Below are 27,204 nucleotides of genomic sequence, written 5' to 3'. Positions count from 1 at the left end.
ATAGAACTAAGGTCACAGGGCAAACTGCTACCTGGAAATCAGAGAGTCATAGCTGAGATCTGCTTGCCTGGAGGAGAAGCTCCCGAAGTCATAAATTAGTAGAAACACTTAACGGTAATTTTGATAAGTGGTTAGAGGATGAGTGTGAACAAGCTAGAGCATGCAAAACTGGAGGCTGCACTCTTAAGTGAGGCCTCACATTAGGGTGAGTTTTACTACCAGAACTTCACCAAGTTCTCACAGTGAACAGCCAACAAAGTCTTCTTATGCCTGTGGCAGGGTAGGCATAGAATATTTCATTGTGAAATATGCCAAGAATTTCCTCCATAACAAAAGCCTAATCTCAAAGGGAAAAGATTTTATCAGAGCCTTAGCTTAGCTGGAGGGAGGACATTTCTCCCTCTCTAGTCCTGTCTAACCTTCCTGTCTGACCTAAAGAGGGGAAAAAAGCTAAGAATACTTTTGATATCACAGAATAGGGACACAGGGCTATTTGAGGACTTCAGTTTAATCATAAAATTATAGAACACTTCCTTCTCCCGCACCTGACCAACCTCATCAACAGGATTCCAGTAAAATAACGATGGATTACAGCTGAAAGAGCTGCGATAAATAGACTTCCATCTGAGGAGGAGTTCTTACAGAAGGCCAGAGATAACAGGATGGACGAAAACAAGGACACTTGAGAAATTCAAAGTCTCTGTCAGCTATAGCTACAGCAAAGATTAAATAAGCCCAACTCCTAGGCAAATTACCATAAATCCTCACATGAAAGGCCTATTTACATCAGTTCCTACTACCTGATAGAAAATGTCTGTATTTTAACAAAAAATTACAAAGCATGCTAAAAGGCAATAGAAATACAGTCTGAGTAGACAGGCAATCAGCGGAACCAGACTCATATATGACAAAAATGTTGGCAGCGTTAGACAGGACACTTGAAATACCCTGTGATTAATATGCTAAAAGTTCTATAGGAAAAGTAGACAACAAGCAGTAATAGATGAGTAATGTAAGCAGAGGGGTGGAAACTCAAAAAGGAATCAAAAGGAAATGCTATAAATAAAAAACTTTTTTTTTAAAGAATGCATTTCATGGACTCATCAGTAGAGTCGACATAGCCAAGGAAAGAGTCAGTGAACTTGCACATAGGTCGGTAGAAATTTCCAAAATTGAAGTGTAAAAATAGAAAGGAATTACTTAAGAAAAAAAATGAACAACCAAGAACTGTAGGACAATTTCAAAAGATATAACATGACTATCATTGGAATACTAGGAAGAGAAAAGAGAAAAGAACAGAAATATTTGAAGTAATAATAACTGAAAATTTTCCAAAATTAATGACAGACATAAAACTACATATCAAGGAACCTTAGAGAAAACTAAGCAGGATAAATACCAAAAAATCTACACCTCAGCATATGATCTTCAAAATGCAGTAAATTAAAGACAAAGGGAAAATATTGAAAGAACCCAGAGGAAATAAAACACCTTATCTATTGAGAAGCAAGGATAAAAATTATATCAGACTTCTTTTCAGAAACTATACAAGATGGAAGTGGAGTGAAATATTGAAAGACAAAAAAAAACAACCTAGAATTCTGTATCCAGTGAAATTATTCTTCAAAAGTAAAAGAGAAATAACGTAACCATGCAACAGTACTAAATTAGTTAAGTCATTCCCATGTAATTAAACATTATATGGCTCTTAAAAATAAGATTATATGAAAATATTTACTATTCATTAAGTTGACTCACCATGTATAACTAACAGGGATAAATAAGCTGAGTGCAAAATGATTTTACAATATGATATATATATGTATACATGCATAACTTGTGTATACATGCATCCGGGAGTGACAGCATCAAAATGTTAAAAATTATTATCTGTGAATGGGGAATTATGGGTGATTTTTTAAAAAATTAAATTTCTGTATTTTTTCTATTTCCTAAGCTTTCTGTAATAAGGACATGTTACTCTTTAAAATTTGAAACATACAGACCAAAAGATGCTCTTAAAAACAAACAAATAGACAAACAGAAACAGTGAGGTGATGCTTTCCTTAGAAAATTCTTGACCTGATCAATTTCAGAAGAAGATTTTAGGAAACAAGAAATGACACCCAGAAATTGAAAGCATTACACTTACAAATTAGCATACACAATTCCATTTAGCTTTGGGCAAAACATAAGACCTGAAAGGATTTTTATAGAAATTCTTCAAGCCCTTGAGGGCAGTCTCAAGCCCATTGAACCTTGAGGCATTAATGTCAGGGTGTAGTCATCCTAAGTTCATTTAGACCCATACTAATAGATGACTACTAAAATTAGAGTCTTTCCTTTGGAGATGACACAATGACAGCCTAAGTGAATTTTGCTCCCTCTTGAGAAAACGCTAAGAACAAGGTACCATCTGGTGGGTATATGTGCACACGTCAGTGCATAAGAATTCATCACGTCCTTTCAAGAACAATAAAGTGGCTGTAAAATCAAAAGTTCACATTTTGAACAGAGTATTTGGTAGGTCTGGTGACTTTACACCAAATATTCTTCCTAATATTTTCTGGAATAAAAGACAACAGATTACAGAATATATTGCACAACACTCTAATTAATGGCAAATTTGCATGCACGTTACACGCATCTGGAAGTATTAAATGGGGTCTCAATATGGGTGCCACACGTATTCCCCAATACGTTTACTTGACATTTTTTATAGTGAGGTGATGAAGTGTGGTGTCTCACTTTTAGAATTATTTATTTTCTACAGAAAAATAAAAATGATTATTTTTCTATAGAGATAATGTAGATAACATTTGACCATCTCTGTTTCTTTCACTAGGGCTCCAATGTACTCCCACAAAATTACTTGCTACTGTTATGCTTTTGGCCTTTTAAAGTAGGACATCTGGGATTGCTCTTCAGAATTTCCCTTACAAAGTATTTAGAGGAGAAAAGATAAACGAAGAAAACCATCCTGCCTGATACCAGTCATATGGATACTTTTAGAGTTTATCCTTTAATGATGGAATATGTAGCAAATCTTCACAGAAAATTCTTTAGATAGAGATATGGAATATTGGACTGAGCTCAAAAAAAAAAAAAAATCTCTTTTATGGGGGAGGGGCGATGAGGAAGATTAGCCCTGAGCTAAAATCTGTTGCCAATCCTCTTCTTTTTGCTGAGGAAGATTGGCCCTGGGCTAACATCCTTGCCCATGTTCCTCCACTTTATAAGTGGGACACCTGTCACAGTATGGCTTGATAAGGGGTTCACGGGTCTGTGCCCAGGATCCGAACCGGCAAACCCTGGGCCGCTGAAGCAGAGCACGTGAACTTAACCACTATGGCACCAAGCCGGTGCCCCAAAAAATTTCTTTTGTGTTAAGAATTGATATAGAGACTATAATGAATAAAAATAATTAGTTTTCCTTTCCTTTTTCCTTCTGTTAGCGTTATTATTAATGTCTTAATGTAAATATCTGTGTTTACTTGGAAAATTTATACTGGTATTAGAAGAGAAATAAAATATTGGGTAACATATATTTTAAAACTTTTAAGCTCTGAAAATATAGTAAAGGTTTATATTTCCTGATGGTCTGATGGCATTCACTTATCTTGAGATTTGAGATTTGGTTTTCTTGGCCTTGCAGTTTTGAATAAGAAAAATGTGATAGGCCGCCTTTAAGATGCCTCCAATAATCCCCATCTCCTGGTATGTTACCCCCTTTCCTTGAGCTTGAGCTGGACCTAGAGATTCTCTTCTAACAAATAGAATATAGCAAAGTGATGGACTGTCACCCAAGACTGAACTATCAGGGACACTTGCAACTTACGCAAGTTGCATATTTGTTGGCTCACCTCATGGGTACGGGCTAAAGCCCGTCTGCAGCCTCCACTCTTCAATTCCCCTTCACCTCTTTCCTCAGCTTTTCCAACTCTGGGGCGAAAACGTATGTTTAAGTCTACAATAAAGAGTGCTGGCTTCTCTTGCAGGACTCCCATATCATCAAATTTGAAGGCAGTGCGAGACTGGAGAAAGTGACACGCATCCCAGTTCATCTTCGTAGGTTCCTCTTCATGTTTGTGGGTTCCAGTTTGCCTTCATTCTCTTATACATCCACATTCCCTTCCTGACTTCCCACCATGCAAACTTAAAGCTCCAGTGCAAGATGCAAAGACAACATCCTCACAGAGAGTGTTTAACCAGTTTATGTAACTGCATAACATCAAATCCCTGTACACACACACACACACACACAAAGCCAACAACATAAAATGGATAATAAGAAAGTTACAGGAGTCAGAGGGAAGCAAGGAAGATGGTTTAACATTAGAATATATATATAATATAATAATATATATTCTGTATTATATAATACATATAATTATAATTACATAATACATATAATTCATATATAAATAATATATTCTATATATTTTATATTGTATATATGTATATTTCTAGTGTTTTTGTTTCTAAGAGTGAATTTCAACTAATATAAATGGAATAATAAATAATCTCTGATTAATTTCATAAAGCGAGAAAGAGAAAAAATGCATGAGAAAAATAGAAGCTCAAATAGTTAATGACAGGAATATAAAAGGGGGCACAACTACAGAAGTTGCAGATATTAAAATAATATAATAACAGGATATTATAAATAATTTTATGCTCATAAATTTTAAATATAAAGGATATGGACAAAATATTTTAAAATATCAGTTAGCCAACCTTATTCAAGAAGAAATAGATTACCTAAATTATCATGCAGCCACTGATAAAATTGAAAAAGTAGTGAAACATCTTCCCACAAAGGAAGCTCCTGGCTCAATTGACTTTACTTTTAGTTTCTATCAAACTTTTGCAAAAGGAATATTTTCCAATTAAAGAAAAATGCTTCCAGGTAACATAAAAGAAAGACAAACCCTTAGCTCTTTTTATGAAACTAGCATAGCCTTGATATAAAACCCCAAAATAGGACAGCATGAAAAAGAAAAAAATATACATATATACATGTTTACTTTTTCATGTGTCCTTTTGAAAAAGATATAGATATATAGAAACACGTATATACATATTTTTTATTTTACATATATACGAAAAAACATATATTTATTTTTCATGCTACTCTATTTTGGGTTTTTGTATCAAAGTTATGATAGCTTTGTACACATTTTCATTTATATAGTGTATATATATATATATCCCAAGTTTCTTTAGAATGTAGCAATATTCTAACAAAATAATGGCAAACTAAAACCAACTTAAAATGAATAAGAAAGTTACAGGCATCACAGAAGGTAAAGGAGGGGGTTTAACTTTGAAAAATTAATGTAATCCACCAAATTAAGAGATTCAAACAGAAAATCCCCTGATAGTAATAGATTCAGAAAAACAAATTGACAAAATTTAGTACATTTCATTTGTGTTTTTTTTTTTTTTTTGAGGAGGACTAGCCCTGAGCTAACATCTGACACCAATTCTCCCCTTTTTTCTTGAGGAAGATTGGCCCTGGGCTAACATCTGTGCCCATCTTCCTCCACTCTACGTGGGACACCGCCACAGTATGGCCTAACAAGCAGTGCGTCGGTGCACACCTGGGATCCGAACCTGCAAACCCCGGGCTGCCGCAGTGGAGTGTGCGCACTTAACTGCTGTGCCACCAGGCTGGCCCCCATTTCATTTTCTTTTTAAGCAGCAAACTAGGAAAGTTCTGATAAAATTTGTTTGCAAAATTTCTATCAGATGTCTATGTGTAAGTGGAAATAGTTGCTGGAGTCCAAGCTCTTACTGTATCAACAAGATAAAGCTAAATGTATTACAAATAGTGTGTTATTAAAGGCAGCAGAGGACAAATGCAATGCAGTGAAGATGGGGATGCAATGACGAAAAATAAAGCTCAGAGACAGGAGAATCTTTCTGAGATGAGTGGATAAATGCCAGCTGGCCATGGGAGATTTTGTTAATTCTGGTCTTAGGTTGAGACTCTGGTTTACCCCAGCAGATGGCTCATGTTGGAAAATAGAAAAGTTTCAGTGGGAGTGTGGGGCTATAGTGACAAACTGGAAAATTGTGGAGTCTAAAATTCATGGCTAGTTTTCTGCAGGGGACGTTTTCTGCGTTGGAGGCTGCATGGGAGCCTGGGGAGCCAGGACCAAAGCTTAGAGTGACATCCCTCTGGCTTTCTCCCTGTACTTAGGAGACAAAGAACCAATTAAGGTCTGCCTCGAACCCCCAAAATTTCTCCCTCTCAAGACACTTGCCAAATGTTGAAGCTGTGTAGGGCAAGAGGCTAAAGACCTAAGCTCAAAACCTTTGTGAAAGATGACATGAGTGGAGCCATATTAAAATAGAGCAGGAGCACCATTCCAGGAGAATTCCCTTGCAGGTCTTGTCTTCTGTATCTTCCAAACTGGACCAAACCACCCACATTCCAAGAAGTCAGTAAGGACAAGAATATCCTGTCTGTAAGGACTGATGGAACTGGACTTTGCTGATGACCAAATCACTAACCAATCAATGACGTGCCAGTCTAGCTTTGTGCCTGATGACCAAATCTCAAGGCAATCTATGAAGGACAAACCTAGCCTTACCTCATCTAGCACCAATGACGTCTTCTTGAATAAACTCACCTCATTCTCCCTTTTTCCCATGAAAACCCTAAGTCCCTCTCTTGTAATCTAGACACTCTTTGGGTTTCTGCCTGAATCTGTGCTCACTGAATTGCAATTTTTTGATCCCACATAAATGCTTTGTCTCTTAAGCTGGTTTCTGTTTTTGTAGAAACCTTGTAGCTCTGAAGGGCTAAATGGACTCTCCCGGATTCTTTCAGTGCCAAAGAGACACAGACCCACCAAGCTCCCAATGAGAAGCCAGTGGGGATGGGGGTGACTGGCACAGGCTCAGAATAGAAATGATTATCACAGAATTCAGGATAGTGATTACCTCTAGGGATAAAAGGATGATTTGATTGAGGGAGGGCACTGGGAGCCTTCTAAGAAGTTTTCAGTATTATATTTCTTGATAGTGGTTTGATGAATATTCACTTTTTAAGTAAATATGAATTATGTAATTACTTATTCATATTTGATGCATTTTGATGTGGTCAAAATATGTCACAATAAAAGGTAACAATAAAACAAAACATAGGTTACAATAAAAATCAGAAATACAACCAATGTCAGGTCACTTACACAACAATCTTAGATAACTTACAGATAACAAAAATGATGATAGAAATTCATGAGAATTCTTTCAATTTTACAGATAATAATCCGAAATTGTCACTTGGTTTGTAGTTTTGTGATATTCTGGTTTGCATTTATTTCCAAAAATGACTTTCAAAGAAAAAAACAAAGAACAATATTGTAATATCACTTAACAATAAACTAGCAAAATAAAAAGTAACATAATCATTTAGAAGATGTTTCTCATCATCATCAATCCTACCATGCCTTTTATAAGTAGCCTTGGGTTGTTTGGTTTCGGCAAGTGTAGTGTCTTAGTCTGTTTGTGCTGACCTAATGAAATACCACAGGCTGGGTGGCTCAAACAACAAAGATGTATTTTCTCACATCTGGAAGGGGGGCTGGGAGGCTGGATGTCCCAGATCAAGATCCTGCAGGGTCAGTTTCTGGTGAGAATGCTCAGTCTGCAAACAGCCACTTTGTCCTCACATGGCCTTTCCTCTAAGTGAGTTGGAAGAGAGAGTGAGCTTTCCTGTGTCTCTTCTTTTAACGACACTAATCCTATCAGATCAGGGCCCCACCCTACGACCTCATTTAACCTTAACCTTAACTTCTTCTTTAGAGGCCCTATCTCCAAATACAGGCACACTGGGGGTTAGACCTTCAACATATGAATTTGGGGGGGTACACAAACATTCGGTTCATAACAGCAACATATTTTTTTTCCTTTTTACAAAAAATGAGTATACTGATAAATAAGGATCAAGTCCTTAAGCCAAAGTATTAGTTCACATTTTATGAATGATTGGGTGCATGTCTGTCCTGAGGGAAGATGAGTGATATTCACCCTTCTCTTGGTTAAAGTTCACTTTTGGTTAGGAGTATTCCTCACTTGTTCTTTTGACAAATATATCTCCATAAATATATTAGGGAGAAACTTGGTTCATAGGGATTTAAAATACTATAACAAAGAAGTTGTAATTGGACCTTGTTATACACCCGTGGTTTAAACTGTGAAATTGCACTGTAGTAGAGCCTGCTGGAATCTTGGAAGTGAGGATTTGGCCATCATTATTCCCTTCCCTCAAGCAAATGCAGTGCCAGCTGTGAGGTTCACGAGCTTCCAGAAAATTGAAGATGTCAACTTTCAAGTAGAGATTTAAAAGCTATAAAAGTAATATGTAGAAATAAAATGGCCAATTGTAATTGATAAAGCATAGGGGCCATGTGAAACTTTTGTCCACTCTGTCATAAGGGAGTCCTGAAATTTCTGTCTCGTAACTACAATGAATCAAAGTAAGGTCAAACTAAGAGTAGGAAGCACTCTTCACTGTGCAAATACCCTCTTTTAAGGGTGGATTCTGAACGATGGTTTTCTGAACAATGAATTTTAACCTTTTCTTTTTTTAAATTTCCATGTTTCCCTTTATTGTTCAAGAAGAATGGCAAAGACTATAAATTTCATGCTATAGTAATATGTTTTTATTTCATATCCTGTGGTTTTCCTCAAAGCAAAGGAGGAGAAAAAAGAGAAGATGATTGTGATTTTACCATATGAATGAAAAGTCAACCCATTTTTAAAAATCTTTTTTTTTCCCCTAAACTTTCAACTATTTTGGAATTTCCAATTCAATCTTTAAACTTCGAAAAATGCTTTAGGCAATTTGGATAGAGTCAACCAAAACACTGACATTTTCAAATGATGTATGAAAAGCCCTGTAACTTGAAACTTTAAAAATGAGCCATCAATTTTAGTCTCACTGTTGTTTTAGAACTGCAATTAAACATGCCATATGTTAGCTAATCTACAAATAATACATCTGTGATCATTTGTGGAATTTCCCTCCTCCAGACTTCTATTCCAAGCTCCACATAAGTAAAGAATCATCTTGTGAGTTACAGTTCCCACACTTTCCTTCTATGGGCTGAAGATTTGAAGGCTCCATGTAGCCACTTGTGACCTGCATTTAAGCATAAGAGGATTAGGTTCATGGCAGGGAAGGGAGACGGAGGGATGATAGAACTTTTAACACCTTTTCGTCAATAGTCAAAAAAATAGCCTTTATTAAGTATCTATAATTTACTAAATGTCTCTGTTAGGAATAATAAGTAAGTATAATACATAGTTTTACCTTCATGAAACGTGTCATATGACTGAAGAGACAACGTACAGACACCACACACAACCTCAAATTATACAAAGTGATAGATGCATGGGAGAAAAGTATGGATTAGAAGAGTCAAGAGAAGGAAAAGACCACACCTTTGCAGTTCCTCTTTTCTCCTTCTGGCAAACTATTCATTTTTCAAGACCTCACTTAATGTCACTTCCTCCATACAAACTTTTCTAGTTCACCTTTAGCCTTCCCCCCATCCACAGACAGATGGAAATCTTCCTTTCTCTGTTAGCACAGATTGCTTGGACATTCGTGTTCTGAGCCTTTCCCTTCAGCCTGTACCTAAAGAGGATTACGTACAACTTCACCAAAGCCATTTCTTTTTTTTTCTTGCATGACCTGTAGGAAAGTGTTGCCCCTTTTTTGGGGTCAGTGGTTTTCATCTTGAAGAATCTAGAGAGAAGGAAGCTGGGAGAAGGACAAGAGGTCTTCGGACCAAGTTCAGGAGGGAATCTGTATCTTGATGCTTGGAGATTAAAAAGATATATTAGAATTTGTTAGGCAGTTACAAACCAGACCATCTGTAATGGCCTCCAGAACACGTAGGGAAAGAGAATCACCCTTGAATTAATATTTGGTTGTAAATCAAGCTGCAAAATAGCAAAGGTCCTTAGAGACTAAATCATATGGGTCATGGCAACATCACCACATAGCCATGGTTTCATGGACATATAACACTTGAGTATTACACTTTTCACAATACATTGAAATAATCTATTTAAATTTGTAGTGGGGCAATATTTTGATGTAATAACTGCTGAGGATATCTTTCCCTATTAACGCCCTCCCTTTTTACATAGCGATTCACATTAAAATAGATTGGAGTGATAAATGCACAGAAGAAAAGTAAAAAACAAAACATTCTTGAAACACTTTGGAGAGAATATAACATTGAAAGCAAAGGCTTTTTTTTTTTTTTTGTATGAGCTTGCTAATTTAGAATTTAAAAGGCTTTAGCCTTAGCCCTGAAAGAAGAAATTTGTATCATAAAAAACATATTTGAAAGAAAATAAAGACAGGCAAATCTACCCTCATACCTAAAGTTTAGGAATGGCACTCAGTAAGGTTAGAGAGTTTTGTGGGACCCTGGACAAAGATAACGTAGACTGTACAGGAGCGTGCTCACTCTGATTGATTGCCACAGGAGCCAATGGGGTGCTGTGGTACACCCACAGACACATCAGTGAGTGACATCTAATGCCTATATGGAGCTTATAGTCCCTCTAAGACTTGCTAGCTGATATTAACAGGTTCAGTAGGAAGGGTGTGCAGTCTGCCACGTCCTGTCCAAATTATTTGCAAACAAGGTCCCTCTTTTTGCCAATGGTCTAGAACACTAAAAACATCGATATAAACAAAGAAGCAACCAAAAATAAAAAACCCTCATAAAAAACAAAGAGACAACTCTAGATACCTATAAGATAGGTGGTAGTTCAAGAGTCCAAATCTCCAGCTCATATATATATGTGGGACTGTAAGGAATTACCTGAAATCTTTTCCTATATTAGTGGTTCTCAACCACAGATGATTTTGTCCTTCTTCCTGGAGACATTTGACCATGGCTGGAGAAACTTTTGGTCATCACACCTAAGGGGGGAAGATATGCTATTGGCATCTAGCGGGTAGACTCAAGCATTGTTGCTGAATATCCTAGAACAGCCCTCCTACAACAAAGAATTATTCAATTAACTGGCCCAAAATGTTAATAGTGCTCAGGTTGAGAAACCATGCCCTAGAGCATGGCCTATAGTAAAAGAAGCTTTTGTTATGCTGACTCTGTGTTAGACCATGACCTACTGGAGGATGAATAAGACATTTATTCATCTTTGTCGAAATTAAGATAAGTGGAAGAGAAGAGTATGCTCTGTAAGTGGGTGAGACAACTTGCAAAATGATTTTCTTTAAATTCCTAGTAATAAAAATGGTCTTTATACTGTTTTCTTTTATCAAAATATAAAACATCTATGAGGAGTTACTCTTATCTCTATGTACTACAAGAAAACTATTTTCTGCTGAATAACAAATTATCCCAAAACTTAATGACTGAAAACAACAAACATTTATTGTCTCACACTTTCTGTGAGTCAGGAATCCGGGAGTGCTTTAGCTGGGTCCCTCTGACTCAAGGTCTCTCATGAGGTTCCAAACAAGCTGTCAGCCAGGGCTGCAGACGTATCAAAACTTAACTGGGACTAAAAGATCTGCTTCCAAGCTCACTCACACGATTATCAGGCTTCAATGTCTTACTGGCTGTTGAACTGACAGCCTCATTCCTAGTCATACAACACAGGCCTCTTTCTATAGGGCTGCTCACAACATGGCAGCTGGCTTTCTCAGCACAAGTGAGCTGGTGAGCAGAGAGAGAAGGAGAAAAGGAAGGAGAGAGAGAAACCAAGATGGAAACCGTAGTCTTATATAACCTAACATCAGGAGTAACACTTTATCACTTATGTAGTATGCTCTTCATTAGAACAGAATAGAAGAGAAGCAATCATTTCAGTCCATACTCAAAGGGAGGAATACCGGAGGGAAAGAAGACCAGCGGGTAGAGATCATTAGGGGGAACCGCACACGCTATTTTATTGATTAGGATGCTGCGATTCAACACAGCATAATGAATTCGCATCACTGTGAAAGGTGGATTTGCTATTTGGACCCAGGATTCCCAAGACTGTGTAATTAGCCCTTTCTTCTTACAAATAACTTATTGAAATCATTTGAGTGCTATTTACGTGGTCACATATTATATTAGTTCAAATTATTAACAACACTATTGTGATGTATTGTCTATCTCCTTGCTTTAGTTAAGTTTAGGTTTCTCTGCATGTAAAAAATGAATAATAAGAACTACAGCAACAATCATGTAAACAAGACAGACATTTTTTTCTCTCTCACAGAAAAGAAGTCTGGAGCAGGTAAGAAGTTTCCAGGCTATAATTCAGGACCCTAGGCTCCTATTGTTTTGCTCCAAAACTAGTTCTATTTTCCAGGTCACCTCATGGTCCAAGATTCTTGGCTGCTGGAAATATGGAATTTCATTGCATGGCAAAGGAAGATAGAAGATGGAAGGAGAAAGTGTAATTTGGCTCCTAATGAGCCAACTTTCTGGAACTTTCACACAATATTTTCTCTTACTTTTCATTGGCAATAACTAAGTCATATGACTGTACATAAATATAAGGCAGACTGGGAAATATAGTCCTTTGTTCTTTGCAGAAATATGTTCAGATTTTTTCTAAAAGTTCTGATGCTAAAAAGGAGAGGGGAATGGATACTAAAGTAGGAGAATGACTGTCTTTGCTTCACTAAATTATAAAAGTGATGCTTTCTCATTAAGTACTGTGTGGATAGTAGAGAAATATAGAAACAAGGAGATAAAATGTCACCCCTAATCCCATTTCCTCCAGATAAGCACTTCTTTACATCACTGTGTATTTTCTTCCTTCACTTTCTTCAATATATAGCTTGTGGGTTGCTTCTTTTTTTAATTTCATATGAGGATTTGCAAAAGTGGGCATAAAAGGAGTATTTTAGGAGTGGAGACAGGAAAGCTAGATTAGTTGTGAGGATGTATAGAAGAACAAAGATGGTTAATAAAGGGCCTTGAAAGTAAATAGGACTGTTTCCTGTGTTTAGTAGGATGCTTTAGGAATTTTTTCACAGTATGCATCTGAAGGTATATTTTAAGATATAAAATTAGGATATATATTTCAACTGGAAGTTTGGAATATTCTAAAGAAAAAAAGATTACAAATAAAAAGTTTTACAGTGACAATCCAGTCATGAGATAACAACATCCTGAAAATGGTACATAAAGTGAAAGGGAAGGAGAAGAGGCAAAGTAAACTTGCAAACATAGGAAATGATGTGATGTGGTGTAAGCTGGATAAATAGTTGATTATAAGATTTCTTATCCTTATTTTAGAGTATAGATGTAATAAAATAATAGATAGTGAAGTATGACCATGAGAGGGAGAAATATAAGCCATAAATAATGTGTAAGCTGATTTGGGGATCATAAAGGTTATAAAAATCAGAAGCAGCAACCCCACCTGAGGTGGGTATGCCAGGGGCAAAAGTCAGGGAGGTACACTGTTCAAGGCCAGGGCAGACTGTCCTCAGACACTGGCAGTATTCAGAAAGTCACAGTGAGAGACAGGTAGTGACCAGCCACCATGGTCATGGACATCTTAGGTGTCCAGAGAGAAGTAGAACAAGGCTTAGAGGCTCTGCAGTTAAATGTGATTTAGAAAATGTGAAGAATCCCGGAGATCAGGAAAGGTCAGTCATGGCACTAGAACCATTGGTTGACTTGGGAGATTTTGTTTTTGTTTATGCTTGTTTTGCTTTAATTCTCTTTGTCTGGGAAAGAACTACTGTCTTGATGAAGACTAGGAAAGTGACTGCAACTTTTTGTATAGTGAGACACTTGGTGTCAGCTGCTGGTGGGAACAAGGGAGAGAAAACTGAGTTAGCAAGTATATTATTTTATTTATGCAGAATATTGGCTTCATCTTTTGAAATGTTCTTCGAGCCCCTAGCATTTTCCAAGAGTTAAGTGAATGAATTTTTCCCTTTCCAAATGCCAGATGGCTGGTATCTTACTTGTGGAATTAAAAATAATTGAGCAAATCACACTCTAATTATTTTGCTCCATCTTCCAACCCGCAAGTCTTTCTAGGTCTTTCTTCCAGATAATGGATAGATAAACAAATGCTGAAGTTTCACATGTCCCTGTTTAAACTCCAGACCTCAATTCATCCTGCGATCAGAATTTGAGACTAAGTTTGCCAAAAAGTGATTAAGCAGCTGTCATAGATCTGGCCTTCTCGGCTACTGCTGTGGAAGTGACCCTCTGAAAATACGATTATTTCACTCTTAGAAATGTCTCATTTTAATGTGCATATTCTGGAAGTCCAAAGAAACTGAGTTTGAGTCTAAATTCCCTCAAATGAAAGATTATATTGGTATCTGTCTCATGGAGTTTTTGGGAGAATTAAATGAAAAACATGTTGTTTGAACATATTGTTTGAAAATTAGGTGAAAAACATAAAGTTTGTAGCATAGATCACCAGACTGGCATGTTGTATAGACCAGACCAATAATACCTGGTAGCTATTGTGGGCCAAATTAGCCATCTTATGTTTATTATGTGTGAATCACATTGTTCACAGTCTTGATAAACAGGCTATGCAACCTCCGCTCCATAAATTAGAAACTAATGCATAGTGTTGTAAAGTAAAATGGTAACATAGTAGTGGGGAGAATTGAGGTTCAAACTAACATCTGTCCAACTTCAAAATAATTGCTTATTTCAACATGAAACTACATCTCATATTAGACTTGGCTTCTAAATTTCCCTGTTATTAGCATTAGCTTCTAATTTAGCTACAATCATAAGTCCTTAACTTTAAGTAATTGCTTAACATGACAAGAAGAAAATACTTAGTATATAATACTTTATTATTTTCATGTCTATTATAAGCAAAATAACATTTGTTCAGGTTAATAAGTATTTATTAATCACTTAATATGTGTCTGCACTAGTTTAGAAATATAGCGAAAATTAAGACAAAATGCAAATTTCCCAAATTTAAAAGTATGATGAATTCAAATATTGGTAGAGTTATAGCAAAAGGGTAATCTAATTCAAGATTTCTTTTTATTTATTTATTTATTTTTTTGTGAGGAAGATCAGCCCTGAGCTAACATCCATGCCAATCCTCTTTTTGCTGAGGAAGACCGGCCCTGAGCTAACATCTATTGCCAATCCTCCTCCTTTTTTTTCCCTTTTTCTCCCTGAAGCCTCAGGAGATAGTTGTATGTCATAGTTGCACATCCTTCTTAGTTGCTGTATGTGGGATGCCGCCCCAGCATGGCTGGACAAGCAGTGCGTTGGTGTGTGCCCGGGATCCGAACCCGGGCCGCCAGTAGCGGAGTGTGCGCATCCAACAGCTAACACACGGGGCCAGGCCCCAAGATTTCTGGGATTATAAATTGACAAAATAACTTTGGACAATAATTAGATGTTACCTACTACAATGAGAAATGTTGAATACCTGATTCCAGTTTAGGTTCATAACCCACATATTCTTTTGCACATGTGGAAGGAGACATACGAAAAGATATTTTATTGCAATATTATTTGCAGCAGAAAAAAAAATGATAACGCCCTAAGGGTCAATAAAAGGTGAATGGTAGTTATGGGATACCTATGCTCTGGAATATGATGAAGTAATTACAGAGAAGAGGGAGATTTATATCTACTTTTCCAGAAAGAATGCTAAGACGTTCCTGAGAGAAGAATATTGCAGAAACAGTGTGCTAACATTGATTTAAGAAACAAACACAGAAATTTATTTTTATTTCTCCCATTTTGCAAAAGAGGAAACTATTTGCATACAGAGATTAAATAAATTTCCAGGAGTTAAGAAGATCCTTGAATACAACCTTAGATCTATCTGGTACCTATAGTCCATGCCCCTGGACTAGGATGAATCGGAATTATTAGATATGGAGAGAACCTCAGAAATTGACTAGTTCAGTGGCTTGTTCCCTATATTTCTAGGGCCTGAGAGGGAATGTGAGGTTAGGAAGAGGGAATACTCTTGGCTTTTGCTCTTCCCCACCACTACTGCCTCTTTCTTCTTCAACTAGAGCAGCTGCAAATTATCGTTGGTTTTCACTTAAGAGTTTGATGGGAAAAAATATTAAAATGTGTTCTATGCTAACACGAATCCAAATACCTCAAATTAAAAGTGAATCCAAATACCTCACATTAAAAGTAAGGAAACTGAAGCCCAGAGAGGGAAACTAGGTTGCCCAGAGTCACAAAGCAAAGAACCAGAAATCAGAGCTCCATCCTCCAAGTCCAGGGTGCCTTCTAGTGTAGCATGCTGCCTCTATGCCTTCTCAGATCTGAACCTGGGTGCATCTGAACCATGAGAAAAAGTCACCACTGGAAAAGGTGACATACAAGGAATCATCTTAAGGAGGTACCAAAGACCAAACCAACGGAAGTTGGGCCTAAAGAGGGAAATCTGAACACGCAGATGGATAAGAAAGGGTGAGGAGACTTTCTTCAAAACATTTTTGCTTTCAACATACATTTTCAGAGGTTCTGCTTTTCTCCTGGAGCTGGAATAAATTTTCAAAGGGGACTAATTGCACTCTCTTAGGCGAAAAAAAAGTAATTGCTTCGCAGTTTAATTGAATGAGGATAGATTAGTTTCCGCCAATGGTTTGTCTTCTGTCAGTAATGTAGACTTACTGAAAACAGCAGCCGAGGAGCAGAGGAAACCAGCTCTTAGGGCCCAAGCTGATGGGTGCCCAGAATATAAACCTGGTCTCATTTCTCTCTGAGGAAATTTTGGGGCATATTTGTCTTCTTTTGTTCACCCATCAACATTAGTTCCTGTGGACTTCACACATCACCAAGAAGCTCCAAATTTGGAAATACTTTTTTGCAATGTTGTATGAAAATACTGGACTTGAAAACAGGATATCTATTTCAAATAAACTTGAGAAAATCCCTTTTAACCCCACAGCATCTCCTTTTTGCCATCTATAATTTGAGCTAAAGAAAATGAGCTTATTCCAAGATTACTTATTGATTAATATTTACAGAGTAATGCTTCTTCTCTTACTCTTTCCATCCATGTGAAAGGAGATCAGTTAATGTACCTATTGCCTTCTCTCTGCCTCTTTACATACCAATCCTCTGGGAGGACAGAGTGACCTTATCTGATTAGAATAATTGAGAAGAATAAACAGTTTAGCTCCTTCTTGTTTCATTGTAAGCCAGGAATCTCATCTGATCTTCCAGGTGTGTTCTCTTTTGCATCAGGCCAGACCCAGTCTGGTATTGCCTGAATCAGGAAAGGAGAGTCAGCTAATTCTCGAGTTTGTTGACCCATTTGTTTCTCATATTAGCTTACAGACAGTAACATAGATAATGCTTTGACTTTCATCTGCCACTCTTTTTTATTCTCTCTCTCACTTGCTCTCTCTTCCTCTCTCTCTCTTTCTGGAACACATGTGGAAAAGATGTGGCCTCTCAGAGACCTTGTGTCAGCTACTCTTCTAGATCTGAGGATGCAGTGGCGACATTGACAGATAAGGACTCTTCAAATAGAGCTTGCACTCTAGTGGAAGAGACAAATAAAAAGCAATAAACAAATGTATAAGATAATTGTTTTATGATAATGTTATGAGACAGAGTAATTAAATGAGGGGGGTTATTTCAAATTGAGTAGTCAGACATTTGAACTGGGTCTGAACACAGAGAAATAGGCAGGCATGTGAAAACTTGGGGGAAAAGCCCTCCAGGCAGTAGGAAGAGCGAGGGAAAAAGATTTTGTCATATTCAAAGAACAGGGAAAAAATTGCGAATATGACTGGAGAAAGTCATAAATGGGAGAAAATGTAGCGAAATTAGAACAAAGTATAGGCAGAAACTTATCTGTTTAAATGAAAGAAATGAAAGGTACATTATCTGATAAAATATCACAGGCATGCTATTTATTTTTAAACCATCATAGGGAGATACATAGATAGATGATAGATGATAGATAGATAGATAGATAGATAGATAGATAGATATTCAGATCTTTCCTTAAAGTGAATTTTGAAGGTTTAGAAGAACGAGTTTGATTACTGAATGAAGATTTAAATGGATATTTTAGGGGTTTTTTTTTTGTTGTTTTACTTATCTTTTTATGCCCAACACCCATTTTCCATTCTCCATTTTCATTTTCAAATCTTCCTATCATCATGCACAAAAATAAGGAGCCTATCTGTGACATTTTGTCACCTTACTGTGTAACACACGCACACACACAGTGCCTGAAAGAGACGAGAGAGAGACAGAGAGAACCTATTGGCAATTTTAAGGGGATAAGCAACCGGCAGCTGGAAGTCACAACATTTGGGTTATTTTAGGTCTATCTCTGCCATCAGTTGTGGATTTGAGGAAGCCCTCTTGATCTCAATTTCTTCAGAGTAAAAATCAGGAGGATCGCACTCTTCCTTTCTGTCAGCTACCCAAAGGAATTAAATCCTGTCAATTCTGTCCCTGAAACATTTCTTATATTATCGCTCTCTTTTCGCCCCCACGTTAACCAGACAGAACCTTTCTGATCTTCTTCTGACTTTTTTCTATACTATTTGCCTCTTCCTCCACTTTCTTTCACAATTCACGGAGATTTAATAACAATGCAACAAAGAAAGCAGAGTGAAGAGAAATGACAAAAAGCAAGATTAAAGTATGCAGCTCATTTATCTGATGAATAGCGTAATGCTCCTGTGAATTTATTCATTCTAGGAACAGCGGGTTGAGAAAAGTGGAGTAAACACACTTAATTTTGCAGTGTTGACATTGAGTGGGAGCCAGGGCATAGAGCTATTTAAACTAGCAGCCACACATGGATAGCAAAAGAAATATTTTCTGTGACCCACACAATTTTTTTTTTAATAAGTTAGATGCAAAGATTTAAATGAGAGGACATTTCACATAATGTTCAAATATTCAACCTTTCTTTAAAATTTGCAAGATGTGCCATATATGGCCTACATTTTTGCACAGCAACAGTTATCTGACACCAAGTAGAAGCTTTTCCTCTCTGGAGAAGATATGCATACTTGTGACTTTGTTCATCTCTACCCTGCTCACTCCATGAATTTATATTACCTGCCTCACTCCAATAAGCAGTGGAATTTGTGTATCATGGCTTCAGTCAAGAGAATGCAGGCTGATGTCCCTAAAATAGCAAGGTAATTATCTTAGGCAGACATGACTTTGCGTGCCTGCTGTTTACCTTACTTGCCTTGTGGCCATGCACAAATCCCAGATATGCTTCAGTTTCCTCATCCGCAATATGAAGATGATAATATTTACCTTACAATGCTGATATGTAAATGAAATTTTTTAAAGTGTTTGAAAGCACAGTGAAAAGCAACTTAGAGCTTACTAATTAAGTATTTCTTGCTGAAGAAGTTTTGACAGGAATTGCAGGAGCAGTGCTAGGGTTTCTATAGCAAGAACTGGTGATCTGGAGCAAAACCCGCCTCCAGTAGTGTAATGGACATCTATTTTGGAATGTTCCAGGCATCCATACAGTTTTCTTTTGATAACATCTCGACTTTTTCTGTTGGAGAACAAACTCTTCCATAATAACAATCTATTTGATTTGGTTCTGGTGGTGTTGAATTCACCTCCAGCTTTAGAAGTAATTGTGCCACTCAGACTTGACCAATTTAAAGCATTTCAACCCTCTTTTGCTGCTCTCCCTCATACATACAGAGTGATTAGTTCAGGGATGGGTATGTGGCCAAAACAGAACTAGTGATGTAGGTGATGTAGACATGGGATTTTGTTGACATGATTAAAAGAATCTTTCATTACTTGTTCTTGAGGTGGTGAGGATGTAACTTTGGACAGTCAGGGGCCACCTAGTGGAGAAAGCTTGAAAGAAAGTGTATCCAGCACAAGGAAGCAAAGCTGGCTGAAAAATGGATAGATAGGAAGAAAGAAAAGAGAAAAGACCTCAGGATACTGTTTGAACATGGATTAAGCTGTTTCGAAGCTAGCCTTTTACCTGCACATTCCAGTATCAACCCTTCTCCCCCACTCCCTGCTTGGTTTGAAGAATATATTTGAAATTTGTTCCTGCTAATTTTGAACAACAGACTGCTGATTAATCTATATCTATATTGATATCTATCTATCACTTCTGGAATTAGCCATTTCAACGTCATTGTCTACTAAACTCAGTCACTTGGAAAGAACTCACATTTCATTTATTTCCGAATAAGTTTTGTTATCACTTTTCCCCAAGTTAAAATGTAGGAATTATCATTTTAGAATTCAATTTAATTTTAGTATTCATCTGAACTATTGGGGGAGGGAGCAAGCAATACATATTCAACAGCCTAGATCCTTGGAGGAATTTTCAGTGCCTTTGATTCAGAGAACAACACAAAATGTCAAAAATCTTTGTGGACACCTCAGTCTTTGCCACCTCAACCTCAGTGAATTATATCGCCCATCAGCCCATTCTTTGAACATCTGGGAAAATTTCAATATGAGCTCTATATTTGAAGATATGGAGTTATTATTAAAATTGTTACATATAGTAACTATGTTGATTAAATAGGCAATGATCTTGATTCTTAAGTGGTGCATGTTGGAGCATTTAGAGGTAAAGTGTCATGATGTGTGCAAATTATTTTCAGTTTTTTTCTAGTACGTATGTATGCAATGATCATAGCACCTTTTCTTTTGGGAAATTACTCCTCCACCTTGATCACTTCTTAGGTTCATTTTTACAATTGCACAAGGACTGGAGCCAGGCCTGGCTATCTACCATCATCCCCTTGTCCAGAGTGATTGTTTCAGGATGGGCATGAGATGGGAGATCAATGGGACACATTCTTGGCACTTCGGCTTGCTACATTTTGAGTCTATGAGTCAGGAGATGCCAACAACAATTTCACCAGTTTACAGTTAGGACCTCCATGAAAATGAAGCCAACACAGAAGAAAAGGTAACACAGAAGTAGAAACTGATGACTGATGAAATTGTTTGATTCCCTGGATCCAGCCATGCCCAATACCTGCCCCAAATCTTTCATTTATACAAGCCAATAAATGCATGTTTTTATTTCATCTAATTTGAGTTGAATTTTGTCACTTGCAGCTGGAGGACTTCTTACCAATACATTACAACATCAACACTTTATGCCTTGATATTTAGCCTTTAATTTTATAGTCCATTGTATTATTCATGAAGGACTCATGAATTAATTAGTATTCCCTAATTCAGTAAAAAATGCCAGTTCTTTAGGAGCATAGACTGTCCATGCCTTATACCCCTAAAATATCTCCCATCATACCTTTATATATTGTTATATAGTGGACTCTAAGTAGATGATGTTTGCTAATAAATATTTGTTGATTGATGGGAAATAATTGTGGATGGCTGCTCTTTGTTAACCTACATTTGATGGATGAACTGGTGACACAAGAGGAGAAAACAGCCCCCGGGGGGAAAAAATTAAATGCCTTCTCTATCTATACCAGTGTTTTTCGGAAGTCCAATTCAGTTTATTTCATATTTTTTTAGTCAAGAAGCACTAACATTCATAACAATTGCCTAAGAATAATAAAGGTATTGATAATAGCTAACTAATGTTAATTGAACACTTTCTCTATGCCAGATACTCTGCTGGTTACTTCAAGTGCATCATCTCATTTAATCATATAACAACTCTACGAGGTATATAACTTATTATACAGATGAGGAACTTGGGGCTGATCATGATTAAAGGCTTGTCTTATAGTGGTGGTACTTGACTCAAACTCAGGTATATTCCAAAGACTGTACTTTGAAGAAAGTCTATGAATATTTTTACAAGAGAACAAGAATTCGATCACCAAAGACTTATACTTTATCAGGTGAGGAAGATGTGCCTTTAAGTCAAATCATTCCAAATATTCTTCCACATTTGGTAAAAATCTATCCGGCACTTTTTCATAGTCTAGTAATCGAGAAATACTAAAACACAAATTTTTATTTATATAAACTTGTTAGAAAAAACAACTGAATAAAACAGGGTCTTTCTGGCTCTGTATTCTGTTTGGCAAGAATTGGAAAGACACAGTTTTTCAGAAAACAATGTGTTTGTTAAATTATTCAGAGTAACTGTTCCTCATTTCTTCAGAACACCACATTGGCCTTATGTCATTTACAGGGCATGGACTTATACAGAGTAAGAGTTCATTAGTTCTCTGATGAATTAGAAACATCTGTGAGGCTGATAGATTGCTCATCTAGAAAGGACAAAGTAAAATAATATTAATTCTTTATTGAGGAAAAGTATCACCATTTTCAGAAAAACTGATATATTTATCCAGCTAACTGAAGGTTTATAGTCAGTAATATATTGAATCTTGTTTCTTATGTGAGATTTAATTTATGCTTCTGTGATTGGCTTTTTAGAAATAAGTGAACATTTTGTTTCATTTATTAACATCTAAGTATACATTCTTTTTTAGGGGAATTTAGTTCATTTTTCTACTATAAAATGTATCAGTTGACCTTGATGGATGAATATATAGAAATCAAAAATATTTTAAAATAACTCAACTGGAAAATGAAAATAAACAGACTTCTAAACCCAGGAAAGTTTATTCTGAGATATTTTAAGAGTTAAGTCTTATTTTCCTTTAACTTCTTTAAATAACAGCTGGTTCTTGAAACAGAAAAGTAAAAAGATGACCCAAAACCTTTTTGAATCTTAAAAGGTCAAACTAGATTGCATGGAGTTATCTTTAGCTGCGCTTTGCAATATCTTCAGCAATCAAGAAGACAGGAGATTTATGCTTCCACTTTTATCTCAGATGATACAAAGACCAAAACCTGGTTTTAAATTTTTATTATTAATTACAGTATAATATGTATTTTTAAAGTTTCTTCTCTAACAAGTATTCATAATAAAAATGATTTCCAGACCCCCAATAAAAGAGTCAAAAGTGAAAAATATTAGAAGAAAAGGTTCTATAATCTATTTAGCTTTTTATCATAATTGACTTTTCTGTTGTAATACCAAAACAAAGAATTTCTTAACAAAGCTTAGACAGACTCTGGGTTCTTTAACTATGTAATTAAACCTATTTCATAGTCTAAGGTCTGAGTGACAAAGCTAGACTCCGATACAATGTAAGACAGTCAACATTTTAGTAAGGATAAAGGCCATAGAAAATCTGATTAAAGGAGGCTTTTAAAACATCGATTTTAAAACTTTATAGAGCATAAAGCAAATGCCAAAAGAAAATGAGTCCCATGAGTGTAATCCTGGGATAAAAGGATTATGACTTATGTGCCATCTGTATTTCTGATTTGGGTAGGTATTTATGAATAAGAAGAACAACATTATTTCTTCACAAAGAATATGCTTGTAAAGAGATCTGTGTTCTTTCGAAAAAGCCTGTGAATATCTTCATGAGATGACTAGGCCCCAGATTCAATATCTCCATTGTGAATATAAGACAACTTAATTCACAGGAGGACTAGCGGGAGGAGGTGTGGGTCAGGTATCCAGGCTGAGAATATGTATATGAGAGCAGGCCTAGGAACTGTCCAGAAACAAACCAGAAAAATCACTGAATTCAACCAGAAGAAAGTTGTTCTATTTGAATCTTGCAGGGTTTAAATTCTTTAATTCTCTAATTACGCATTTTCTCTTAGTTAAAATAAAACGTAATAGAGTTGAAAGCAAAATAAAGAAACAGATAAAAGTAGTTGTTTTATAGAATTATTTTTTGTTTTATTTTAATAGCTAAATTCCCTTATATTAGACTCTTAAAGTAGACTCAATTTACACCAAAAAAGTATACACAAATTTTCAGAACCAAGCCCATTATCTAATTAATAACTGCTAGTAGTGAGCAATGCATATGCAAAAGACTCTATTTTAAGCACATAACATGCATTAAGTTATATAATCATCACCCTTGAAGTGGGTACTATTATTTCTCCAGCTTATTAATGTAGGCAGGGTGAGATTGAACAACTTGACCAAATATTCAACTCATAAGTGGCAGGAGTGAGCCTTGAACCCAAACATGTTCCAGAACGTGTGTTCTTAACTACGACATTGTACTGCCTCTCTCATAAATGGAGACACTCATTTTTTTAACATTTAAGAGACTTGCTTCTACCCAGCTGGTATTTGCTAGGAACAAAAACGTGTCAATGACCCTTGTAGAACACAAAGAAATTTAGCATCTTCTCAAGATGATCGTGAAAGTAGCTGGCATTAAAAGATTCATTACAAAACTCAAAATTGAGGTAGATAATTCTGGATAGAATGTAGACATATACCAAAGCTTTTCTGAGAAACTATGATAGATTTCATCTTTTTTTTTTGGTGAAGTCTTCATTTAGAAACAATATAATATGAATTACCAACAAAAGTGTCTTGCATATTGCGGGCTGTCAGTGATTATTGCATATCTTGTGACTACCACTGGTGGATATTTTGGAAGATGATGGGGATTTTGGAAGATGACAGATTTTGAGTACATTTTTAAAAATGTTACTTCTGACATTTAAAAATAAAACATCATTTGAGAATTTCATTTGAAAAAGTTTTTCATCAATTGGTGAATAGATGGAGAAATTGTGGTATATCCAAACGGTGGAATACTATTCTGAAATAAAAAGGAATGAACTACCAATATATGTAACAAGATGGATGAATTTCAAAAGCTTCACCTAAAGAAAAGAAGGTAGACACAGAAGACAGCATATTATATGTCTCCGTTTATATGAAAGTACAGCAAAATCAAGGCTATAATAACAAATGCAGATCAGTGATTGCCAGGGGCCTAAGGAAGGGGGAGAGGATTGACTGAAGAGGGGCAGGCAGAAAACTTCTGGAGTTTTCTTGAGTTATAATTATATGACAGTCTCTCTCTCCCTGTATATATGTATATACGTACACAGGTACACTTATTGAAATATTCACTTAGGTAAATTTTGGTATATATAAATTCTACCAAAATAAAGCTGATTTTTAAAAAAATCTAAACTTCAACTTAACTAACATGTTATTCGGGGAATTAACTGGATTTTAGAAGACAAAAATTTGGGATGATATCTCAATATTTTAATTTAATATGAACACTTCTATTTTGATAAATGTTTAAGAGGGCACTATGGCTTCATTTTTTATTAGGAAAGTTCTGAAATTTTAGACAATATTAAACACAGAAAAAATATTTTTGCCTCAAAATTATATTAATAGGCATTATAGCTATTATTATTTTGATGACAGTTATATATTGTATAGGGTAATGAATATGTACAGAAAATGCCAGAAAGTAACACAATTTATCTTTCTACTTCTTGTCAATGTTTTTCATTCAACAAGATAGGATTTTCAGAGAATATCCATTATATCCATCGTATAAATGAAGATAAGTAATAGTTTTGGAACTACACACAGATTCCAAAACCTATCGTCTATTCTGAAATAAGGTGTTCACTAAAAATAATCACTTTTGCCACTTGGTTACATCCATGGTGATATAGAGTATTTGAGTAAATATTTAGGTTAAGAGCATTTGTTTTCTAACTTGATTGTTTATTTGATAATTAGTAAGTACATGAGAATGGAAGTTCGTTCACCATTTTATTTGCATTAGTTCACCTCCTTGCTGTAGTTTCTTTTCAATGTTGATTAAAGAAAGTTTTCTGATTTGGGTAAGGAGGATGGCAAGATAAATATTTCATTTCTCCTTTTGAAATAATGGGCTTTTTTATTGTCCTATCTCTCAAGTTAAATGAATTATAGTCTTTCAATTCAGCATGCTAAAGGTAGGTAACTTTTTATTTTTACATTTATCTTTACGGGTAAATTTTATTTTTTATTGGCAAACCAAAGATTTCCCTGTATACCGAAGAGGAATGTTGCAAGATAGCACATAAAGAGCTATTTTCTGCCATTTTAATATTCTGGTTCCTTCTGATAAATGTAGAAAATAAAAGGACATTTTGGATAAAAATCCATATTTGGTGAAATCAAATATTTCTTCATAAACTAACAAATTGTGTGTGTGAGTTTTTGAAGAGTAGGTTGCCAACGAGTGCTTTTCTTCTCCTAGGAACTTTTGGGTGCTACTACAAGCTTTGAGCAATTTTGCAACCCTAATGTGCCATCACACTTGTCTTGCCAACTGGGTGACTTAAGCTGAAGACTGTGAAGTCCCTCACCTCGCATCTGTTGAGCTTGACACGACTGTGGCATAATCAAGGCTTAGGAAATCTTCACTTGTCAGAAGAGGAATTCCAAACAGCAAATTTAAGAGAATTCTGAGCAAGATTTTAATGTTAGTTAATAGCAGCATATACATAGGCTGCAGATCTCCTCATTCCTATTCCAGGCAACTGTTTATGGTTTCCTAAGCACTCTTGACTTTATTGAAGCAAAAGAAAAGAAATATTATTAAAACTTTAAGAAAACAGAAGGACCAATGTTCTCAGTAAAAAGGATGTCCTTATCTGTCTAACCAAAGCCTTATATTAGCTAAATGCATTAAATGCTTTTTCTGATGTGCAATTTAATTTCTGCCTTTCAATGACTTTTTGTTAATAAAATGAACATTTCATTTACTAACATCTAATTATACATTTTTTTTTACATGGGTTGAGTTATTTTTTCTACTCATGTGTACTAGTTGGATAGCTTTGAAGAATAAAAGATGCCCTAAATCTTAAAAGGTCAAAGTTGATAGTAAGGAGTTATTTTTTGCAATGAAAAGAAAAATAAAATAAGATCTCAATTATGTGTCTTAAAATGAGATAAGTTAATATTTAAAATTTAAAAAAATAATTTAAAATATGATGAACTTAGTGGAAAAAGTATTGTGGATAGTTTCAACAGGTGAAACCATAATTCCACTGATTACCAAATATTCAAATAGTTGCATTGAAGTGACCTATTAGATCAGATTTAGAGGAGGATTTATATTTGCATACTTACATACATTACAGAGATACAGCTATAAATTTCCACTTATATGGCACTCCATTCCTTGGATTTTAATATGTTACATTATCATTTAGTTCAAAATATTTTCTAACTTCCCTTTTGACTTTTTTAACATTTGGACTACATAGAATGGTATTGCTTATTTCCCAAGTATTTGGGGGGATTTTTAAAGTTACTTTCCCGTTATTATTTATACCTGAATTTCTCTATAAGCAGAAAATGTGCTCTATAAAATTACTCATCTTTAAATTATTTTGAGAAGTCTTAATTATATGGACATTT

This window comes from Diceros bicornis, chromosome 1 (assembly GCF_020826845.1).
Source record: "Diceros bicornis minor isolate mBicDic1 chromosome 1, mDicBic1.mat.cur, whole genome shotgun sequence".
NCBI lineage: Eukaryota > Metazoa > Chordata > Mammalia > Perissodactyla > Rhinocerotidae > Diceros > Diceros bicornis.
This window is presented reverse-complemented; position numbering follows the sequence as displayed.